The following is a 13,391-nucleotide window of genomic DNA, read 5'->3' on the forward strand; positions in this document are numbered from 1 at the left end:
CCACAAAAGGAGAGCTAAATGCATGACTACGTGCGTGCTCTCAGTGCCGTGGAACGCTGCAGTTTATAGCAGGCCTTTAGCTTCATTACTGCTCTTCAGCCCTTATTTAAAACACAGCATGTCAAAGGACAGCTGGCATTTGGAAAGCCAGCAATTGTTAGGAGAAATAACATTGACTCCTACAACTTGTATGCAGTATGGAACAATAAAACAATCAAAGACGCTGAGAGCCACGGGGTGTTGGCAACCAGGAAGGCTCAAAAACATCCCATCTGCTAAAGTTTGAACTTTTTTTTTTTTTTTACAGAGCACATAAGTACGACTTTGGTGAGGGCTCTCTTTTTTTAAAACTGCCTTAACCTTACTGAGGTAACAGTGGACCCTGTTGGCTTAAAATTTGTCAGCCCTTATTCTTTAGAGCAGTCGTACGAGAATGCCCTGCTCTGACACAGAGCACTTCATGCCTGCTCAGCGCAGGCTCTTTCCAAGGTCCTCCTCAGCTTTATTATTTGTTATAGAATGACCCAAACGCAGCTTTACAAAAAAGCGCGTGTGTTTGATAGTCTGAAAAGTAAATTAGCCCAGAAGTTGATACTCCTGTTACATCACCCGCATTATTTAATTAGCTTTCCACGAAGGTGGTGCCAGTGTGGTGTGTTGATACAGGACGTGCTTTGTGGTGCTCATGAGAAAACAACTGAAAAACCCCATTGCAGCTACACTCAGATTTTCCTTTAGCAGGCTGCTGCATAAAGAGTTGCAGCCATTTAAGAGAACTGGGAGAAGGGTGTATGCAGTATTATCAACTCTTATAATTTTGATTGTGGTATTTGCTGTGCTTCTTACAACTCCAATTTCTAAAGGGAAGCCCAACAACCAGAACAGGCTGATACCTGCCGTGCCGGCAGCTTCCTGACAAGGCACAATAAAATTGTACTTCTTGTTACCTACTTGCGTGTGGGGAGGAGGGGAGGGCATTTTCCATGTGATAAAATGAGAAACTAAGCTTCCAATTAAGAAAATAGCCTTCTAGTATATGGCGACAAGCCTGAAGTCATGACAGAAATCCATCTTAAAAGGTCAACAAAGTGAAGACAAAAGGAGTGGGATACCTAAACATCCCTAAACATTTAGGGTCACTTGGAGTGCCCTACGCCATTGAGCTCAGTCTCCAGGTTGAGCAAGTCCCCTGAAATGCTGTGGCGTATCTGCCAACTCAATATGGCCGTCTCCGGCATTTTAAGATATCTGAAGTGTTTTAACGGTGTGAACCAGTCTGTCTCAAACGGCTTCTGAGCCCCTTAGCCAATTTCTACCACATTTAATAGGTAGAAGCTCAAAGATCTTCAGTGCCTATGAGTTCCATGGAAATAATTACCTGAGCAAAGAGCTAGCCCCCAACCTGCACGCTGCGGGGGGAGAGGCTGGGGCGGGGGGCTTCAGGCCTGCGGAGGTCCCTTCCCAGAGGTGGGCAGCTGGCCAGCCGGCACTCACGGGAGTCAGAGCTGGCCACCCTGCCCCTGGGCAGGGCTGGCCTGGGTAAGGCTGGAGGAGAGAAATCTGTAGGGAATGAGGCTGTGTCAGTTTTGCTGCTTGCAAAGCAGCATATTAGGGAGCGCAGTTAAGCGTTCAAAATGATTAGCAAGGCTGGGTAGTAAATTCCTTTCATCATGTTGGCTGTCATCCTAAAATATGTGCTCTAGATTTACCACAGATTTGCTTGGTTTGGGCCAGGGAATTTCATTAAGTAACTCCTGCATCATGTGCTACACAAGGTTGCATTAAATGGTCCAGTGATCATTTCTATTCTTCTGTTTCACTGATCCTTTTCTGAAAAATAATGCTAGCAGCGTGAGGAAGAAAAACTAAGCATTGGTGTTTAGGAAGTACAAAGAGCCCAATCTATTTAACTGCTAGGGCTTATTTTTTTTTAATTGAATAACAGTTCCCAGGATTCATTGATCTTTACATTAGTTAGAGCATCCTACAAGGACAGAAAGCATGATGGGGAGCGTGTGAGTAATGAGCTAGCAGCCTAGTGAATCATTTCCCCTAAAGCTTTGTATTTGTAGAGAGACAGATGGTGGGAGCTGTGAAGAGGGAGAGGGAGGAGAAAAGCCGTTTTTTTGCAAACAACAAAAGTAGGGATAGAGGACAGGGAGAAAAGAAATAATCAGCAGGTACGGGAGAAGAGGCTGAAAATGCACAGGCTAACTAACACATTAATGTTAAAATAGATTAGAATTATGGGAAAGTATAGGAAGGAAATTACAGAAAACGAGAGCTTTGTGGCCAAGAGGGGAAAAATTTACCAAGAGCAGCCTTAAAAATATATTTGTAGATGAACTCTTGAGTCAGTTATTAACTTTATGTGTACATAATGGGGAAGCAGCTGAAAGTATGCAAGTCTCCCTCCCGCAGGCTGGCAGCGCTGCCCAGCTGGAGCTGCCAAGCTGCAGGTACCCACGGAGGCAAAAGGCATCGCTTGAACGGCAACAGTAGCGCCGGGGGTTCCTCTCACAGCACCCTCTGCATTCGCAAGGATTGTGTGGGAGAGGAAATACACCGTCCCCGACGTGGAAAATAAGCAGCAAAGCAAGAGCGCTACGTAATTAACACTGGGATGGGTGCAGCGTTAAGACAGAGAGAGAGATCACTGAAAACCAGCCCGCTTTGCGGGCTTGCCAAAACTCAGATGACATTAAAGCATGTAAAGATTTTTTAATGCAAGACACCTGTGTGACAAAATATGGTCCTAACGTTTTTATTCCACAGTTAATCTAGATTGGCCTCTCCAGCAAGGGAAGTGTACGGTGGTTCTGGTACAAAGTTAATTCAATAAAGCCTTGCATACAAGACATGAAATGCTGCCCTAAGAGCTCATTTTCTCCTGGTAGGCTCTTAACTGCCATCATTTGGTACCATTTAACAAAATAAAGCAGCAGACGTCCCTGCAGCCTCTCTGGGACAAACAGCAAGTCAGATAACGAAGCTGGCTCGTTAGAGCAGCCCCACTGAAGGGCGCCTTGCTGGGAGCATGCCCTTCCCTCGTCTCCAGCCGGTGACCGGGCTGCAGGTACCAGAGACCCGGCCGTCTTAATAACAGCATCAGTCTGGGCAGCAAACTTGGGCAGTGTGGTCAGGGGAGCTCCACAATGATACGTACTGATGGAGGAAAAGGAGCAATTGCCACCATTTATCACACTCGTTGTGAGATTGGAGGTTGTCAGCTTGGAGGCGCTGGTAAAGCTGGGGGGATACCTGGTCTTAAAAGGCAAGGGAGGGGGAGAAGGGGGAGCTGCGTGGCCTCACAGTGCAAAACGCCTGCCGTGGTAACAAAGGAAAACACCTCTCAGAGAGTTTCCTTGCCCTCAGCGTGCAGAACAGGTGCACGTTATCTCGCAAAGCAAACATCTCTCTTGTTACGCTTGGGCTTTAATTTAACAGGTTCCCCCATGCCCACACCTGCGGGAGTCCGCCACTGTTTATTTTTCATGGAATTTCACGGAATTTTCCAGAGTTGGAAGGGACCTCTAGTGATCATCTAGTCCAACTCCCCTGCTAGAGCAGGATTGCCTAGAGCACATTACTTAGGACTGCATCCAGGCGGGTCTTGAAAGTCTCCAGAGAAGGGGACTCCACAGCCTCCCTGGGCAGCCTGTTCCAGTTCTCTGTCACCCTCACCGTAAAGAAGATTTGAAGTTTAATGCGTGTTTGGGAAACAGATCCTGCCTGGAAGGTCACGGCTTTCAGCAGTCTCCCCCTCCGCCACCCTTTATCACCACGTCGCCGCAGGAAAGCACTCCCTTAACACCAGGTTTGAGGTACTCATGGGCTGGTGCTGCCTTTTCTCCCTGGTCCGCGACACGGGCCTTCTGAAGTCCAAGGCTGGCGCGCAGCACATTGGTATTTCTAGAAATCTCCACCATGCCATTTCTGCTTGAGCTGTGCCAATAGCTGCTCACGCGAGTCCCCACAGCCAGCATGAACCGCACTTGCACACAAACATCTCACAAAAGGCACTTGCAAAGCCCTCTCCAAGACACTAGGCCTTCAGACATGCGCCTCTCTCACCTTGTCTAATGCTATTATAATTAGCAGAGGAAGAACGATATCTGTATCTGTGCAATATTTGTATTAAACCCGTTATTGCTAACAGTGAGAGGTGTTCTCTGGTCTGCAGGAGAAGCGCGTCTGGAGCGAGCAGAGGCATCCATCGCATGAGCTCTGAGCCATGGCCGCAGAGGGCCGCTGGATGCTGTTGCCCACGCAGGCAAAGCCAAACCAGGCCCCGAGACGCCGGCCCACAGGAGGAGGCAGCAGAGTAGCAGCCTCTCCCAACACTGGCTCCAAATTCAGCCAGGAATAAGCTGGACGAGCTCAGCCCCACTCCAGCCTTCACAGGCTCAGAGCCCTGCCTCAGCCTCATCACCGAGCCGTGCACGGACCACCAGCTGTGTGTCCCTGTCTGCGGCCAAGACCACTTGTAAACAAACAAAAAAACCATCTAAAACTAAGTTTCCCAGCCTGACCAGATCTGCCAGCAAGGCTACATTTCAAGGGCTCGCTGGTGCAGATGGGACCAGACAAATACAAATGCACGTATCCTCCATCAGGGCTCTGGGCACTGCACGCCGTTGTGCAGATCTGTGCAAACTGGAAGAAAGGCCACCAAAAGCAAAAAGAGGGTTGGTTGTTTTTTTTTTAACACCTGTTCTTCACTGAAAGGTATCAGGGACTTCTCCATTTTCCAGAGGAGGAGAGGGCGAGTGCCTGCCTGCCCACCTAACCCTCGGTCAGGGGAGCTTCGCAGCAACTTCTGCAGCCCCCAAGCCTGTGAGGCTAATGAAATCCAGGAAATGTCAGGCAAAACATGGATGCACCCAGTGGGTGTAAATCCCTGCAGGACTGGCTGTTGTGGAAGAGGGAAAGGGGTGGTCCAAATCCTGCCAGGGAACAGGCGGCTCCCCAGCACCTAGTTTGCAGGTTGGGCAGATGAAGTCCTGTCTGTTGTATCGTACCAGTCTTCCAAGGGAGGGGAAATGCATGCTGTGGGAAAGCCCCAGAGAACCACAAAAATGTGGGGTTTCTGGGGCTGCAGAAAAAGGTACTGTAATGGCAGACCCTGGACAAAAATCAATGATTAAAACAGTTAATAATTAAAACTGATTTTAAAAAATCATGACCAGCACCACCTGCAGTGAGCTCATTCTGGCTGCATTTCATTCTTCGGATTTTCCACTTTTTTTCTAAAAGAGTGTATTCTGGAAATACTGTCTTGGAGGCTTTCTTCAAAGCTACCTTCCTTTACTTGGGCTCGCAGTCCTTACAACACGTCTGTTCTGTTCTTCATCAGCTACCTCCAGCGAAAATCTGCTAAATGGGATGCTTTGTGACTGGCACGTTTGGCATTGCAACGCTCTCTTGCTTGGGATTTCCAGCAAGCAGCAGGTGCTGCAGTCTGCTGTTAAAAAGCCTGCAGTCTTCAAAGGAAGCAATTTAGTGAGAAAGGCTTCTAAACAGATAACACTACCGGGGATTGAGTTGAACAGCCCAGGAGCAGCGAGTGCATTAAAGGGTCTTTCATCCCTAGGTTGGGAGAGAGAATTGAGCCTGGCTTGGCACTGAGTAAACCCAGTCAGGTTAGTATCTGGTAGCATCCCTTCAGTTCTCGGTGGGAGTTGTGTGCATGTCACTCGCGAGTGCGAATGCACGCAGCCAGATGCACACAACACCCGGCACAGTCTCCCTCCCAAGTCTTCCCTCCATGCAGGTCGTGCAGAGACACTGAGATCCAGCCTCAGCAGCGATACAGGCACTAGCGGTTCCTGAATGACAAATTAACAGCACGCAGCGGACAACTGGCCATTTCTCTTTACGGCAGACTAAAGTTATCCCTACCAACAATGATTCCAGATGCTCGGTGCTGGCTTTCCTCACGTACAGAGCAGTGGGTCAGGCACTGAAAAATCTTTTGGAAAAGAGAAGTTTTATTCTCCACTTTACTACTGCATTGCTGCAGACAGCAGAAAGTTATCAACTCGCTCTGCTCCAGTCTCCTTACCTAAAAAGCTGAGACAATAGTAAACCGGCCACTTAGATAAAGTTATTGGAAACCGACTGATTAAAGCGCTACGTGCATACAAACAATATTTATTATTATGGGTCCATTCTTCTCCCCACCTCACAAGAGAGACACATTTTTCTTGAAGCACTGGCTGCGTAGAAGCTGAAACAGCAGAAAGCCTGACAGTAAGACTGTCCCAAAAGAGAGATGAAGAGGGGCTCTTTAAATAGGCACAATAGAAACCAAGAAGACAGACAGGGAGTATGACAAAAAAATGAGAAAGAGGAAGGGAACTATACTCTGATCAAATTGAAGGAAGTAGAAAACTAACTAGCTAGCATAGATTCATCTTTTTTGGCTAGATGTTTATTTTAAAAGATGTAAAATAATTTGCATTTGCTGTTTTTAAAATGGAAAGGATAATGACAGCACAACAGTCTTTTCCTCCAGGCTTTTGTGTCCTGTTTGAACTTTTTAGTTGGAAACCAACCTACTAAAGCAGCGCAGTCCCTCCTGGGGACACAGCCATACTGATGCCAATTTGGTACACCGGTATACCAGCAGTCAAGAGACTGACGGCTGCATCAAGACAAGACAGCCAGGTACAAAGTATATGGAAAACAAAGATAAAGCATCATCATGTAACTTTTCCTGTAACACAACAAATGCAAACTGCACATCTCAAGCCCTCACGCCTGTTGATTGATGCAGTGCAGACTCCTCAGTCACTCCAGGCTGAAGCTAATTACTCCCAGGAGTAATTAACAGGTTGAATTTTAAAGCTCTGGGCTGGCTGGACTTCAGCATTGGAGAGACACGTTTCACCATTTCCTCAAGGCAGTACCCAGACAATGGCATGAATTTTATGACGTGCTTCACTGGAGCTACGCTAGGGAGAGAGCATCATCCCCATCAAACCAGCTTGGGGGTTTTGTTTCTCTTGACAGTATTTCTCAGTCCTGCACACTTCCCTGTTTTTAATGACTTACAGAGTAGCTTGTCTTGAACTGCCCAGTGCTTCTTGTCCCAACGGCAGTGTCCAGTACAAAAAAAGGTTCATCTGGAGACCCACATCAGGCTCAGCCTGTGTCCCTACACAAAATCAATATTCGGACTGGTATGACCCTGTGCTGCCTTCACATGAGCTTATGAGGTGAAAGAAGAGGAGCAGCCGAGCAGCACTATGGTATGGAGACAGGATAGTGCTCGGCAAAATCATCCAGGGCATTTCTACACTAAGGTTGATCCAAGCCTACATCTGTGGTGGTACCCAAACTGGTCTTTAGCAGATAGCAAGAAGGCAAGCCTTTAGGAGCTACTGCCTGTGAAATGGCATCAGTGAGAAAATTCAGTGAGTGTCAGAAAATCTGATGTCACGTTGCTTGTGACAGAACTCAGTCAAATGAATGACTTCAAGGAAGCAGAGCAGCCCTTGACCTACCCACTCCCCTGAACCAAACAGTTCCTAGGTACATCACAGGGAAACACATTTTATCCTACCAGATAGATGTACAGTGTACAAACACAGGTTGCAAACAGCATGTCTGCGAGCTCCTGGCTTGTCAGACAAACCCCTGACAGTATCTCAAACCCTAGTGCACTCAGGGATTTAGCAGGCTTTCAAGCCATTTTGCATCAGCCCAGATATCAGCTCTGCTACTACTATGCAGTATATGTACTATTGCCCAGCTAAAAGCATGGTTTCGGTTCTGATTGCTCTTTCTTCTCACATGCTTCCATTAGTTAACCTCTAATCAAAAGAAGCAAGTAATTTCTCCTGTGTCGTCTGCATTTTACAACACTAGAGTCAGCTACGTAGGTACCTGCTCTGTGCCTAATGCTGAAAACCAGAAGGCTGCTCTTGCGAAGAGCTTACAGTCTGACTCTATCTGGGATTTGAGTGGCTAACTAAAATCCTTTGCAAATTATCTGTCGCTTCTTTGTAAGCCCCGCTTCCTTTCTTTACGTCTGAATTTGGACTGGGGATAATGAACTTCCTGTATCATAGACCGGGATACAAGGAAACTCATTGTACGCTCACCAAGGAAGAGCGTATCAGTAAGTAGCTTATAAGGCAGCTATGAAGGGTCTTGTTAGAATGACTTATTCTCCGAGTTTCGGTGGTTTGATTAAGTGGATCATGTGATAAACACTTATAATGAACTTCTTCAGATGCTGCCAGGGGAAACCCAGCAGATAAAATGCTGAATCCCACGGCATTGCTCTCTGCATAACAAACTGATTACAAAGACGGAAAAATCATGCAATTCACTGGCTGCTTCTCCTACTCAGGACAGCACAACAGTGTTATACAATTTTCTCTCTGCTGCCCCAAATTAAAATACCCTTGCTACTAAATCCAGTTCAAACTAGTGCAATTTTCCTCCTACAACTCACCAGGCAGCTTCCAGCTAAAAATGTAACCACTTGTGAGCAAGTCTAGTCATGCTTTTGAGGAACTTCTTATTAAAGAAAACAAAATAAAACAAACCAAAAAAAATGCAACCAAACAAAAACTGAGCATAAACTCACAAGTGGCACACGCTAGTTTGATTTGTTCGAAAAATAAAAATCTAAGTCAACCTGAATCCCCACAGGGTAAACCTCACCTCATTGTTAACAGCGAGAGAAGTCTAAGAGCAGGCCGTGTTCAAGAGCGTATCTTGCAGCTCTGGCCAACACCTGTATGACCAATGACCAGGGTAAGATACCAGCATCTGCTGTGCTCTCTCCTCACCTGCAGTTAGCGGCTTGTTGCTTCTGCTTCTCAGCAGCACAGACTCTTGTCTTTATCCCACTTTCCCAAGTTGTCTCCACATAACAAGTTACATTGCCTCCCCAAGCATCCCAGCTCAGGGACGAAGCTCATGGGATGTACTTGCTCCTGCTCTGTCAGTTGGCATAAATTATGGCACTGCTTTTCCAAGGTCACTGCTGTATCCCTGACTCAGGCATCAGCTGTAGCGTGTGTGATGGATGTGGTGCCTTTAAGAAAGCCTTCTTCGGGTCCTGGGACTGAGACGAGGGAAAGACCCCAGTAGCCTCTGTTCCCTGAGTAGCAATACCCACGTGCTCCTGCTACCACGGGCAATAGCTGTTTGCAGCAGGACACGCATGTTGGGCTGGTCCAATACCTGATTAAAATATCTGTAAAGGCTCTGCTATGCAGAAAAGGGCTAGGAGCTCTGCTGGCACTTTCAGGTGGCAGCGTAGATGGGGCAACCATTTCAGCTGGGTATGGCACTGCTGTCAGTGAGCATGGGGAGAGGTATACAAGTGCTGGGCTCTGAGTGAGGTAACGGGTTCTACTTGGGATCCTTAATTCAGCCAAGGGGCAGTGAGGGCACGGATAATGCCGTTCCTTTTACCTACTTACTGACACCAGGTTTCCCCCCGTCCAGATTCCAGACCTTACAAAGTTGTAGCAGAGATGGCAGAAGCTGCAAAGCCAGCCCCTGGTAATGCCTGTCCTCAGGCTACCTCACTCCATATCATCTCAGTGAGTAATCAGCTCTTTAGGGTCACTGGGTGAATCACCTTAAAGGGAATTGCTTTGGGAGTTCAGGTGTCAGGAGAAACAAGAGGGTAAAGGGTGGTAAACAGCACGTCACCTCAGCAGCTCTTGTCCTGTACATCACCAGTAGGTCTGACATCTGTCAATGACACGTGGTGGAATCAAACTGGCAGTGCTAATTCCTCTACCACATTTACAGCCCTTGCATTTCGCTCTCACTCTGCAGCCGTACTGCACAAGACAAGAGTGCCCAGCCTGGCACAGAAGAACTGCGATCGCTTGTATACCATCGCTAGAGAGCCTGTATGGCCACAGGGCTGCTTTTGCACAGCACTTAGGAGAATGATCTTGGTTATGGCTGGCACCTCAACTGTGCTCTCCAGTCCAACTGCTTCTCATCCACACGAATGCTCCACATCGCCTGTCTGTTGTACTGAGCAGCGTTATACCACCTCACTGGCTACCAACCTATTAAACCACTAGACACGCACAGATACGCAGACAACCTTCACAAGTGAGGTCCTGTGCTTGCAGCTTACACTGACAGTAGAGCTGGCCCAGAGGCAAGCATAGGAGCATCCTTGAAGTACAATACTGACCTACTAACATGCTATGTGGGATGACAGACTCATCACACCTCGTGCAGCTGTTACAGAGAGACCTAGCGATGAAACATTTGCCAGACGAAGAACACATATATGAATATCGAACTGACTTGTCAAATGAATCAGAGCATCGAGGAGGGGGGGACGATGCCTTTCTCCCCGGCTTGACCCATCAGAATACTGATCCGTCAGTTCTGTTTTGAGGAACGGTCCAGCGGTTATGGCATCTCACGGAAGTCCTAGGGGATGGTAAAAACTGTGTTTTTTTCAAGCAGCCAACCTGCAAATACAACTGCAGTTTAAGATGCACATCAAGCTTTGTATATCAGCTTTCCTATGCACCGTTACTAGCCATTAAGTTTCCCCAGATCACGTTATTTTTCAATTAATGGGATTGCACAGGTGTAATCGAAGGGATAATATGATATCAGCTCTCATCAGCTGTGATGGCATGTGAGAAAGAAGGCCTTATCTTGATCTATTTTATAGCCAGATGGAATTCATGCATCTAATAGTGAGAAAAAATGTATCTTTAAAACATACTTTCTATGCAATCAGTAAGAATCAATAACAATACTGCTATTAGACTCAAGTCATCAGAGAACAATGGAAGTTTAGTTCTGCAAACCAAGTGAAAATTTGCTCTTTAAATAATTTTGTTTCCACTTAACTGGGAAGACTCCTGGAAATGCTGTCTCATCGTCCTTAATCACATTTTGGTATTTTGAACTGAACATACTCCCCCAAAGCACTCCCTTTAATTCTACTTGCAAGTCTGGTGTATATCAGGTTAGTATGGATGTGAAAGGATTTTTCTCTCCCACTTCACACTTACAAAAATTCAGGTAAAAATCATTTAATTCTAGGAAGCAACTAAAAAGAAAAAAAGCCAGCATGATTTTTATGTTAAATCTGTGTGTCCCAAGCTCTGTGTGCCTGGTTTTAAGAAACTGAACCTCTCTAATTCCCCAAGAACTAAAGGAGACTTTTGAAAACATGAGGTGTACTGAGGTTAGGTATTCCAAATAGAAAATGATGCTACGGTACTTCATTTTTTCACTCATCTAGCACCACATAATCCTATTACAAAGGTCTATTGTGAGACTTTAATATTTAAATATTTAGCAGCCGAAGAGCATCAGTGAGCATTAAGTAACATTTCTTTGTGACTTAGTAAACTTTACCATGTCTCTCCCTTCTACATGACAAAACAGAAAAAGGTGTTTGTGGTTTAAACCATGGATGCTAACCTATCCATGATCTGGTCTGAAATTTTGAATTAGATCAATTTGGAGTACCATTTGGTAACTGCTTTTTTCCTGCTCCCATACTTATCCATATTAAATATCATCCATAGATTTCTTGTGTAGGCCTGTCCCCAGGGACTGAAAACCTGGTGTACACATCTCATAAATAAAGCTAGTGAGACATGAGCAAGAAAAAGCATAGCATACTTCTGGGAATCACTCCAGGAAAATAAATATGCAAGATGGCACATCACCCTACACAAAGCTGGCAAAGGTAAAATAACATTTGGGTTTGATCATCATGGAAAATAAAATAATTCTGTGTTCAGATGTACATGCTGGTCTTCTACTGAAACAAAAGGGCAAAGGTAAGACTGAAGTTTGACTCACAAGAAAACAGACCTGTGGGTAACAGTTGTAGCTTATTTCAATGAATTGGGGGATCAAGTCTGAATTTGATCCCTGGCTTTCAGAAGGACTGTGAATTCTCTAGAAACGACCACCATAATTTGTTTCCTGTCTCTGTGTTTCACGGCTCTTTCTATGGCATATGCTTGCTTTTAAGAGCCTATCTAAATTCTAGGTATACCTTTCCCTCAATAGTCACAATACATGACCCTATACAGAAGTAGTATTAAAACACGGTGAAGAATGAAGGAGGAACAATTGTCTTGCTTTCCTATAATGGGTTTGGATGAACACACCCTCTTGTTTCTATCTGTGCTTTACTCTTTTTTTTTTTTTCTTGCGAGGAGGATATTACATTTACTGGCATTGACTCTTTCCTCAGAGCTTATTCTTTTGCTCCCCTTCTGCTCTGCTCTCATTTTCCCAGTCTTTTCTACTTTTTTATATATTCTCCTGAATCCTTATTTTTCTCTCAGGCTTTGCGCTATCTAGTCCCCAGTTTTGTTTACTGTTGGTATTTATGAGACATTGAAAAGCTGAAGCCACTGTATATAAGGTATGACAACAATAGGATTGCATAGAAATGCTCATTAATTAAGGATGAATTGGCAGAAGAGACATCCTGAAACTACGCAGATTGTAGACAGATGTCTACCTGTGTTTGGCTTGGTTGTAATTTGGAAACGTACAGAATTCTTCGAGAGCAAATGTTATATGTTCTTGCCAATTTTTATTTTGTTGTGGATTGGTCCATATTTTTGCTTTTAGGGATGAATGCTTACCGTTGTCTTATAACTGTTTGCCTGGTGATGTTTATTGGCAACTTTGCTTGGGTTCTTAAATATTGTACGTGACAGTAGAATTGCACGCTTCCTGGGCAGATGTAGCTTTAAAACAAGCTATTTATTGATGACACATTTCATTAGAAAGTTTTAAAATTTGGAGGTTAAGAATAATGTCTTCAAAGTAGCAACTTACACTATTCCAAATGTGTTTTGTTCAGGTACTCTTACTGTTGCTTTGTGCACGGGTTCTAAAATCTCTTTACCCTTTGACCGAACATCCTTACGCTATCAGATATTGCCGCTTTCACTGCACAAAGAACTGTAGGAAGGCTTTTCATGCCTTTGATGGAATGAAAAATTACTTACAATATAGCACCAGGAGTTTGATGAGAGGTATATACGTATATCTGCTGGAGCTGCACGTTTGCTTATGGGTCTGTGGGGCCTGATATGCCTATATAGTACATGTAAGCCTTGAGGCTCCGTGAGATATTAATTTGGGCAACAGCCACACACCGTGCACCTTCTGTGTATGAGAATCCCAAGTGTGCAGGAGTATAACAAAAAGAGAATGGGGACTGTGTGAGATATGCATGCATCTAGCACTGATCAACTGCTCATAGGTAACTCATTTTCTGTTCTCCTCCTGGCAGTTATCTGTATGCAATATATATGCATATTTCCACCACAGTGAACTCAATAGCAATCATTGGTTTCTTCCATGGCAGACCCAGATCCTTGGGAGGTTGTGGTGGGAACAATGCT

The sequence above is a fragment of the Chroicocephalus ridibundus genome, chromosome 3 (genome assembly GCF_963924245.1).
Source record: "Chroicocephalus ridibundus chromosome 3, bChrRid1.1, whole genome shotgun sequence".
NCBI classification, from domain to species: Eukaryota; Metazoa; Chordata; class Aves; order Charadriiformes; family Laridae; genus Chroicocephalus; species Chroicocephalus ridibundus.